Source organism: Daucus carota, chromosome 3, assembly GCF_001625215.2.
Source record: "Daucus carota subsp. sativus chromosome 3, DH1 v3.0, whole genome shotgun sequence".
Classification (NCBI taxonomy): Eukaryota; Viridiplantae; Streptophyta; class Magnoliopsida; order Apiales; family Apiaceae; genus Daucus; species Daucus carota.
In genome coordinates, this window is record NC_030383.2 from 39,867,588 (window position 1) to 39,875,892 (window position 8,305).

The 8,305-nt window shown below is 29.2% G+C and overlaps 1 long non-coding RNA gene across 1 annotated transcript; it reads left to right on the plus strand.

The window, feature by feature from the left end:
* Positions 1–416: 416 nt before the first annotated feature.
* Positions 417–1,823, plus strand: LOC108213635 (uncharacterized). Its single transcript, XR_010290690.1, has 3 exons — positions 417–1,423; positions 1,498–1,621; positions 1,689–1,823. It is a non-coding gene; the product is annotated as an uncharacterized LOC108213635 (long non-coding RNA).
* Positions 1,824–8,305: the final 6,482 nt, after the last annotated feature.

Consider the following 8,305-nt stretch of genomic DNA (forward strand, 5'->3'; position numbering starts at 1 on the left):
ATGATAACAGATACAATAATAACAAAGACTTTATTAGGTTCCGATCAGTAGTTCTTGCTTCATATGTCAGTGGATCTATTCAACTTATTTTACACGATAGAGAGATGAGAAGCTTAATATGCATGATAGATTGTAGATGTATAGACAATTAATTTGATATAGGTTGCAGATGTGTAATTTATTATTATCGTTTATATCTTATTTATCATTAGGCGTGCATCTAAGAGGTCATCTGTTGAGAAATACAAAAGTAATTAAGTGATGTCTGTTTTGTGAGTTTGATTTTCAATTAAATAATTTTTGGTGACTTCGGGGTAAAACTTGCTGCATTTTTCAAGTTTTAGATCATGTCCAATGTATTTGAATGAAATTGATTGCCCCATTTTTGGTTTTGCTTGGTGCAGATATTTTTTTCAGGTCATTTGTTATCAGATTTAACTTATTATTAACTGTAACCTTTGTTCTTTGTAGCATGAAGAAGATTCAAGGTCTAATTGATTGTCATTTTTGATTTGCAATTTTTTATTTTTGGTTTTTTTCATTTCCTCACTTTAGATATAACTATTAGGTTACAAGCCAAAGAGTGCTAGAAAGAGGAAGAAATTCGGAGAGAAAGAGAATATCTCAGGAAACTCGGTTAATAGATTTACATTTCCCGTTTCTCCTCGCACCAAATAACCATGGTATGAACAATTTCCTATGTTTCTTTAGTTCTAAATTTTTTGCAATAGATAATGAAGTTAAGACCAATTTTTCTAATTCATGCAGTTATATCGTTCCCAACACATGTAAGTCCTACCACTTTCAGTAATAGTCCAGTTTATCAACTGGAGGTAATGTCATTTGTGACGTTCACTTTGTGTGATTCTATGTCTAATAGATTGAAATGTTTCACAATTTACACCTATATATGTTTCTGTGTGTTTGCAAGGTCTTAGGAAGAGTAGTGTTGTTACCAGGACAGTAATGTGACCACTCTAACCTTATACAACTTTACTCTGCAATACTATTAATTTTAGTGTTTAATCAAGTTTCATGCACTACTATTTTTGGTAGAACCACATGATTCATGCTTTTGTGAGTACATTATATTTAAATACTACGTTTGATAGATGTTCTACAGTTCTAGGTCATATACAAAATGTTCAGTCTATGAAGTCTTCCAAAAATGATAGCGAGAAAGTACTAACCAAGTTTGATCTGTTTGATGAGAGGTATACTATTGTCATTTTAATCATTTCTTTTAACGATTGATTTACACTATATAATTTTGACTCATTAATTGGGAGATACATTGTACCTGTAACTCTATTTGACGATTTTGGAGTGGAGTTTGAACAAGCTTTAAAATGTTCCGGTGAGCCTGAGGTGTATGTCATTATTTGTGCGGCAAAGATTATAGTGTCAACCAGCTGAGGCAGAGGTTAGGACATCTTGATATTAACTTTTAAAACATATTTTAATTATGGACTATTGAAGAATTTTTTTGGCGTGTAGAATACTTGCCATGAAAACTGAAGAAGTCAAATCTCCACCACTGGAAGAAGTCAAATATCAAACTCTAACTGTTAAGGAGATTCAGTCATTGAGATCTGAATCCAGCGACGCACCTTCAGTCAATGTAAGTAAGTTTAGTGTTTATTAGAGGATCTCTATGTTTAAAAAATATCTAATTTTGTTCTTAATAGCTCCAAGATGACAACAACGACACTCCACATACTGCAATTTCCTCAACCAAAACACGACGTAGGGTGGCTGTTGAGCCTGTTGCTTTTGATCCGAAAGGAGAAATTCCAGCGAAAGTCATGCGTCATGATAAGAAGAAGAAGGTTTGCTTCTGAAACCAAATTTTTTCAATGCTAAAAGATAAAGTCTTACCCATATTCTTTTAAACTTCTGCGGTAAATGGCTATCGACTACTACTTTTGGATATGCTTGCTGGATTTGAGAATTTTGTGGAATTTTATTTCCTGTAATATTTATCTGGCATTTGTGGTGTTTCTGTTAACTGATATTATGACTATATCTATGTATATTGTAGTTGCTGGTGCCTCTTCTGCACAGTGTTTTCCTCTTGCTTTGAACGATAATTTGTCAATTTTTGATTTTTCTATGTATATTGTAGTTGTGTGAAACCCAGCATAATCAAGTAACATACTTGTCATTTTTACATAGGTCGGGAGAAAGCAGAAGCAAGATCACTAAAGCAAGAAGCAGAGAAAGCTTTAAAGCAAAGATTAACCTATGAAGACAGATTAGTCAGTATGGATGCTTCTCTGAAGGAGTGTATGCAGCAGTTGCGTTTACGCGAGAAGAGCAAGAAAAAAGGATTTACGATGCTATTCTGAAGACATCAAGAGAATATGAAGAAAGGATAATTGTGTTAGAAGAAAGGTTGGCGGAAACCAGTCAAAATATGTTGCTTCATCTTTGTATAAAATATATCAGAGTGGCTAAACTCTGCACTGGGACGTTCAGATCACTGGGTGCCGTCCATGTCAATAACATTCTGAGATCCTTTAAATTTTATGAGAAGAATTTGGGATATGTTAATAGTAGTTGCTCACTCTAACATTATGCTATATCTACAAAGATAAGAGCATGAGATTGTACACATCTGTGTAGCAACGACTTATGATATTGTATAAATCTGTAGAGAAACATCTTCCTGATGTGAAATAGAAGAAGATATAGAGGACAATTTATATTAAAAATTTTAATATAAAAAATTTACTGCAATAAAAAACTATTCCATATGAAACTACTCAAATATAAATGTTATCAAATATAAATGTTATTATGAGTAGAGTAGATATAAGTGAGAAACTTCGAACTTATTAATCAAGTCACAATGTAATAAGTTGAAAATCTTAACGTTTTTTTGGGACTCATTTTTATTTTTGAATTTTAATTTTATAAAAATGTCTAGATCCACAATTAAAAGCTGATATATAAAATTTTATTACTATAAAGTTAATTTTTATACACGAAAAGTTGTAATTTAAAAGATTATACAAACACATACATTGAAATTTTATTTTGGTTTATAGTTAACATCTCGAATAGAAGCTATAAGCATTTTTTTTTTGAGATAATCTAAATGGCTCACAGTATCTTATTATGATATATAAACAATATTAATTGTATTTTTTTAAATTAAATTTATTTAAATATAACTTTATAGGTGTTAATAGATAGAAGTCGAGGTATCGCCGAAGGCGATGTCGAGAAGTTGTTGAAACTAAAATTATATTTTTGTTATAATAAAATTATATATATCAATATTTATTGATGGTGTCATACTTATAGCGATAAATCATTTATGAAATGGATTATTAATGAGGTGTTTGATGAAATGCATTTATAATAAGGGTCTTTGGATTTTAAAATCTTTTTTGCTTCATACAGCTTTGAATACCTCACTGATTAAGAGCTTATTCTATGTCGTCTCACGTTCTGGGTTCGACTTTGGCTCACCTGAGAGTATCTTAGAAATTTTATTTTGGTTATAGCTAACATCTCGAATAGAAGCTATAAGCAATTTTGTTTATTTTTTTTTTTGAGATAATTTAAATGACTCATTGTATCTTATTATGATATATAAACAATAGTAATTGTATAAATTTGCGATATATTAGCATTTCGTAAAAATATTGAATATTATCTTTATATTACACTTTTTAAATATAATTAATGTATTTTTGTGAATTTATTTAAATTGAATTCATTTAAATATGACTTTATAGGTGTTAATAAATAAAAGTCGAGGTATCGCCGAAGGCGATGCCGAGAATTTGTTGAAACTAAAATTATATTTTTGTTATAATAAAATTATATATATAACATGATAATTTTTTATGCTATCAATATTTATTGACAGTGTCATACTTATAACGATAAATCATTTATGAAATGAATTATTAATGAGGTGTTTGATGAAATGAATCTTTTTCGCCTCATAACTAAGTTTGTAAACAGTTGAGTGGATAGTTTAGTGGTTAAGAACTTATCATCTGTCGTGTCAGGTCCTGAGTTCTACCCTGGCTCACCCGAGAATATCTTAGAAATTATATTTATGAATTAATATTCCACTTTCTATAATCCCTATATCATATTACAATGTTATATGGTGCTCAGTACAAACCAATTGCTAAATGTCCAAGTTGCTTTGTCAATTAAAATTTTTTCAAGATTCAAAGCCCAGCAACGCGGGCATAAATACTAGTGTTAATAATAACTTGTTCCTATCTATATATCGATCCAATTTTGCAAAATATTTTGTTATGAGCGAGCAAGTTCAATAGGTTACTTATCTCACTACCTATTAATAATATAAAATAATGAATCACAGTGAGTCTTAATGATTTGGATAATTTATTTTTAGTGTCAACTCCAATAGCAATACCTATATTTGTTCTCCTATTATTATTTTATTAGTAAATTTGAGAGAGAGAAGAGGGGGAAGGAGGGAAAAGACAAAGAAAGAAGAAGAGAGATGAATTTTTTATTCGCAAAATATTAAATACGTAATGGGTAGAGGTTACTTAAAAATAGATACTCCCTTTGTTACAATTTAGTTGTCACTTTAGTTGTTTTCACAAATTAAGAAACATCATTATTACTTGAAACCACATATATCATACGTGTTTTTCCTAATCGATTTTTACGTTGGTCAATGTGAGTATTAATACATTAATACACACCAAACTGTACAGCTTTCCATCTTCATCATCTTGTTTAAAAAATTTCAATTCCCTCTAAAATTTCATTTGATTTAAACAAAAATTTAAAAACATTTCATTTCCCTCCATTCATTGTATTTTTAACAGTATATATAAACATGTATATTTATTGCTACACTATAGTTAAAAAAAATAAGATCACCGATGAATACGTAGGATGAGTACAAACCTTAATATAGATCGTCATACCTGGGTATGAAAACGTGTTCATCAGCTTAGAGAAAAGATATGGGAGTGCCTCTTCTTCATTTGATCCACTTACGGGTGTATTTATATAATTTTGATTTGTTTAGTTTTTATTCTATATAATGTTTCTCACAAGTTTGATACCTAAACAAAACTCAAGACTCAAGTTAACTTGTGTAATGTAATGCATATATATCTAAACAAAGATATCAAAGAAATATTGATTTGAATGAAATTTCTCCTCCTGAGATTAACTTGAACAATCCTCCTCCGCATGAAGGTAAATTTTTTAATAATTTTTAAAGGGTACCGTAATTTTTGTTTCTAGTTTGAAAATTGTATTAAATTAGTGTTAAAAATGGATTACTATTATGATTATTATTATATGGAGTACATTTGTTGTGGTTTTTTTTGGTGCAGATGAAAATGAGCTTAGAGGATCCCAATATTATACAGAGCCTGATCATATTTAATATAGAACCGGTGAATTGTTATCTTTAGAGGGTAATTTTATGAATAAAATTTGTCTATACTTTGCTCATACTTTCCTTCTTCTTTTTTATAATTTGCATTTTTTTTTTGTCATATGATATTTTTCTTTTTTTTCTAATTTGCATTTTTATGAGTCTTGATTTTTTTTTGTCATATTATATTTTCGTTTCCTTCCTAATTTGCATTTTTTGTAGTTTTTTGTCATAATTTTTCCTTTTTTTGTAATTTGCATTTTTACGAGTGTTAAATTTTTTGTCATATTATAGTTTCCTTTTTCTTTCTAATTGGCATTTTATAATTTTTTCCATATTTTTCTTCTTTTTCTAATTTGCACTTTTATGAGCTTCAACTTTTTTGTCGTATAATTTTTTTATAATTTGCATTTCTTTTTTAGTTTTTATTTTCATGTTATATTTTCCTTCTTTTTATATTTTTCATTTTATAAATTTTAACATTTTTGTCATTATATTTTCCTTTTTCAAATGATGAAGAAATCATAGAAAATCAATCAGTGAGAAAGAAAAATGAGCTGTCTAATGAGAAAAGATATGCCATTTGTGCATCTTTGCTACAAAGGAGTGTGAACGGGAAACTAAAAAAACACCACAAGACAGGTTGCACAACTCTTTTCAGTATCAATCCGTACAGTGCAACGCATATGGAAAAGGTCACTAGAAAATTCTGAAAATGGAATTGATAATGTATCACATCGGAAGACAAAGAATTGCGGGTGTAAGCGAGTACTAATTGATGGAGCAATTTTGAAATATACCTCTGCAGAAAAGAACTACTATACATAGTGTTGCAAGTGCAATGAACGTGAACACAGCGGTGATATGCAGAAACATGCATGCAAGAAGGATTAGACAACATACTAATTTAATCAAACCATTTTTGACCGAGCAAAACAAGAAAGCTAGAGTACACTTCTGTTTATCCATGTTCCAACAAAACAGCTTACCGCATGATCCAATATTTCAGGATATGTACAATGTAATTCATGTTGATAAAAAGTGGTTTAACATGTCGAGAAAAAAAATGAAAAATACTACCTTTTGTCAGATGAAAAAGAGCCTTATCGCACATGCAAGAGCAAGAATTTTGTGGGAAAGGTACTGTTTTTGGCCGCTATAGCTCGTCCACGTTTTGATCAAGAGGAAAATTTAAAATTTTCAGGTAAAATTGGAATATATCCTTTTGTTACAAGGGAGCCTGCCAAGAGAACTAGCGTAATCGGGTTGCTGGAACAATGGAGACAAAAGTAATGACTTCTGTAACAAGAGACACAGTGAGATCATATTATATTCATAAATTACTTCCATCCATATTGGAGAAGTGGCCAAGAGAGGAGGCCAGCAAGCTTATTGTTATTCAACAAGATAACGCAAAGACACATATTGATCCCAATGACCCAGAATTTTGTCGAACAGTACAACAATATGGCCTGAACATATAGATAATGTGTCAACCTCCAAACTCCCCGGATCTAAATGTATTAGATCTTGGATTTTTCAGGGCTATTCAATCTTTAAAGTATAAGGAAGCATCTAAGACCATTGATGAGCTTGTTAGCGGAGTTGGAAAAGGCCTTTGACAACTTTTCAGTTATGAAATCTGATCACATTTTCTTGAGTCTACAGTTATGTATGAAATCAGTTTTGGAGGAGAAATGTGGCAACCATTACAAAATCAAACATATAAGTAAAGATGCTTTGAGGAGACGTGGAAGACTACCCTTGCATATATAAGATGTGATTCACAACTTGTTCAAAATTCTTTAGCTCTATTATAAAGTGTTTGGAGTTGTGTAACTATATGTTCCAAGTCTGTGCTCGCAGTAGTAGTGCATTGGTACATCTCATTTGGTCATTTTACATGAATTATTATAAATATTTTAAAGTATAATAGTCAACTTTTATTATACTAATAAAAAATTACTTTGGATGTGAGAAAATAATCTCATGTCATATATTTTTTGAAATTGATTATACATGATTACAAATATTTTTTTTACAAGAACTTGTTTACAATAATAATTTTAAAACCAACCTAAAAAATCATTGATTTTTTTGTTAATAACTTGTATCAAAAAAATAAATTAAATGTGATTCATGTTAATTTTGATTATAAGTATTGTTATAAAAATGTATGAAAATATGCAATAAAATTTTCAAACAAAAAACAATTAATTAGATATCATGACATGAAAAAATTCATATGAAATTTAAAATTGGCACTAATATCATTTAATAATAAAAACACATACATATATATATATATATGGGTCAGGTTCCACATAGAATCTCTTAATTTTAGAACCTTAGAACTTTCATTAAATGACAATAACTAATCCATGATTAATGTAAACTTTCTAAAATTATATAATTCAACCATATAGCTTGTAGGCTTGTACTGCTGCAGAATATTTGTATAAAGATCTTAAATATAAATTATTATGTCATACTGCTGCGGAACATATATTAATATAATAGAAAATGATTTTATAAATTGTAGGAAAATACAAATTACTACATATACCGCTGCAGAACATATATTAATATAATCGAAACTGATTTTATAATGCAATATTTTTATAGGAAATGCAAATAATTACATTATACTGCTGCGGAACATGTATTAATATATTGGAAAACGATTTTTTAATGCAATATTATTGTAGAAAAATAAAATTTACTACGTCATACTGCTGCAGAACATTGCATTTAATAAGCAATTTAAATAGAAGGTAATAATAAAATTTTAATACATATAATTATTGCATTTAATGCATTCATTAATTATCTAGTCAACTAAAAAAGATATTAAATAACTAATATTAAATGCAGTATTTGATCATCACCGTTGATTTAACATTAATCTAATGA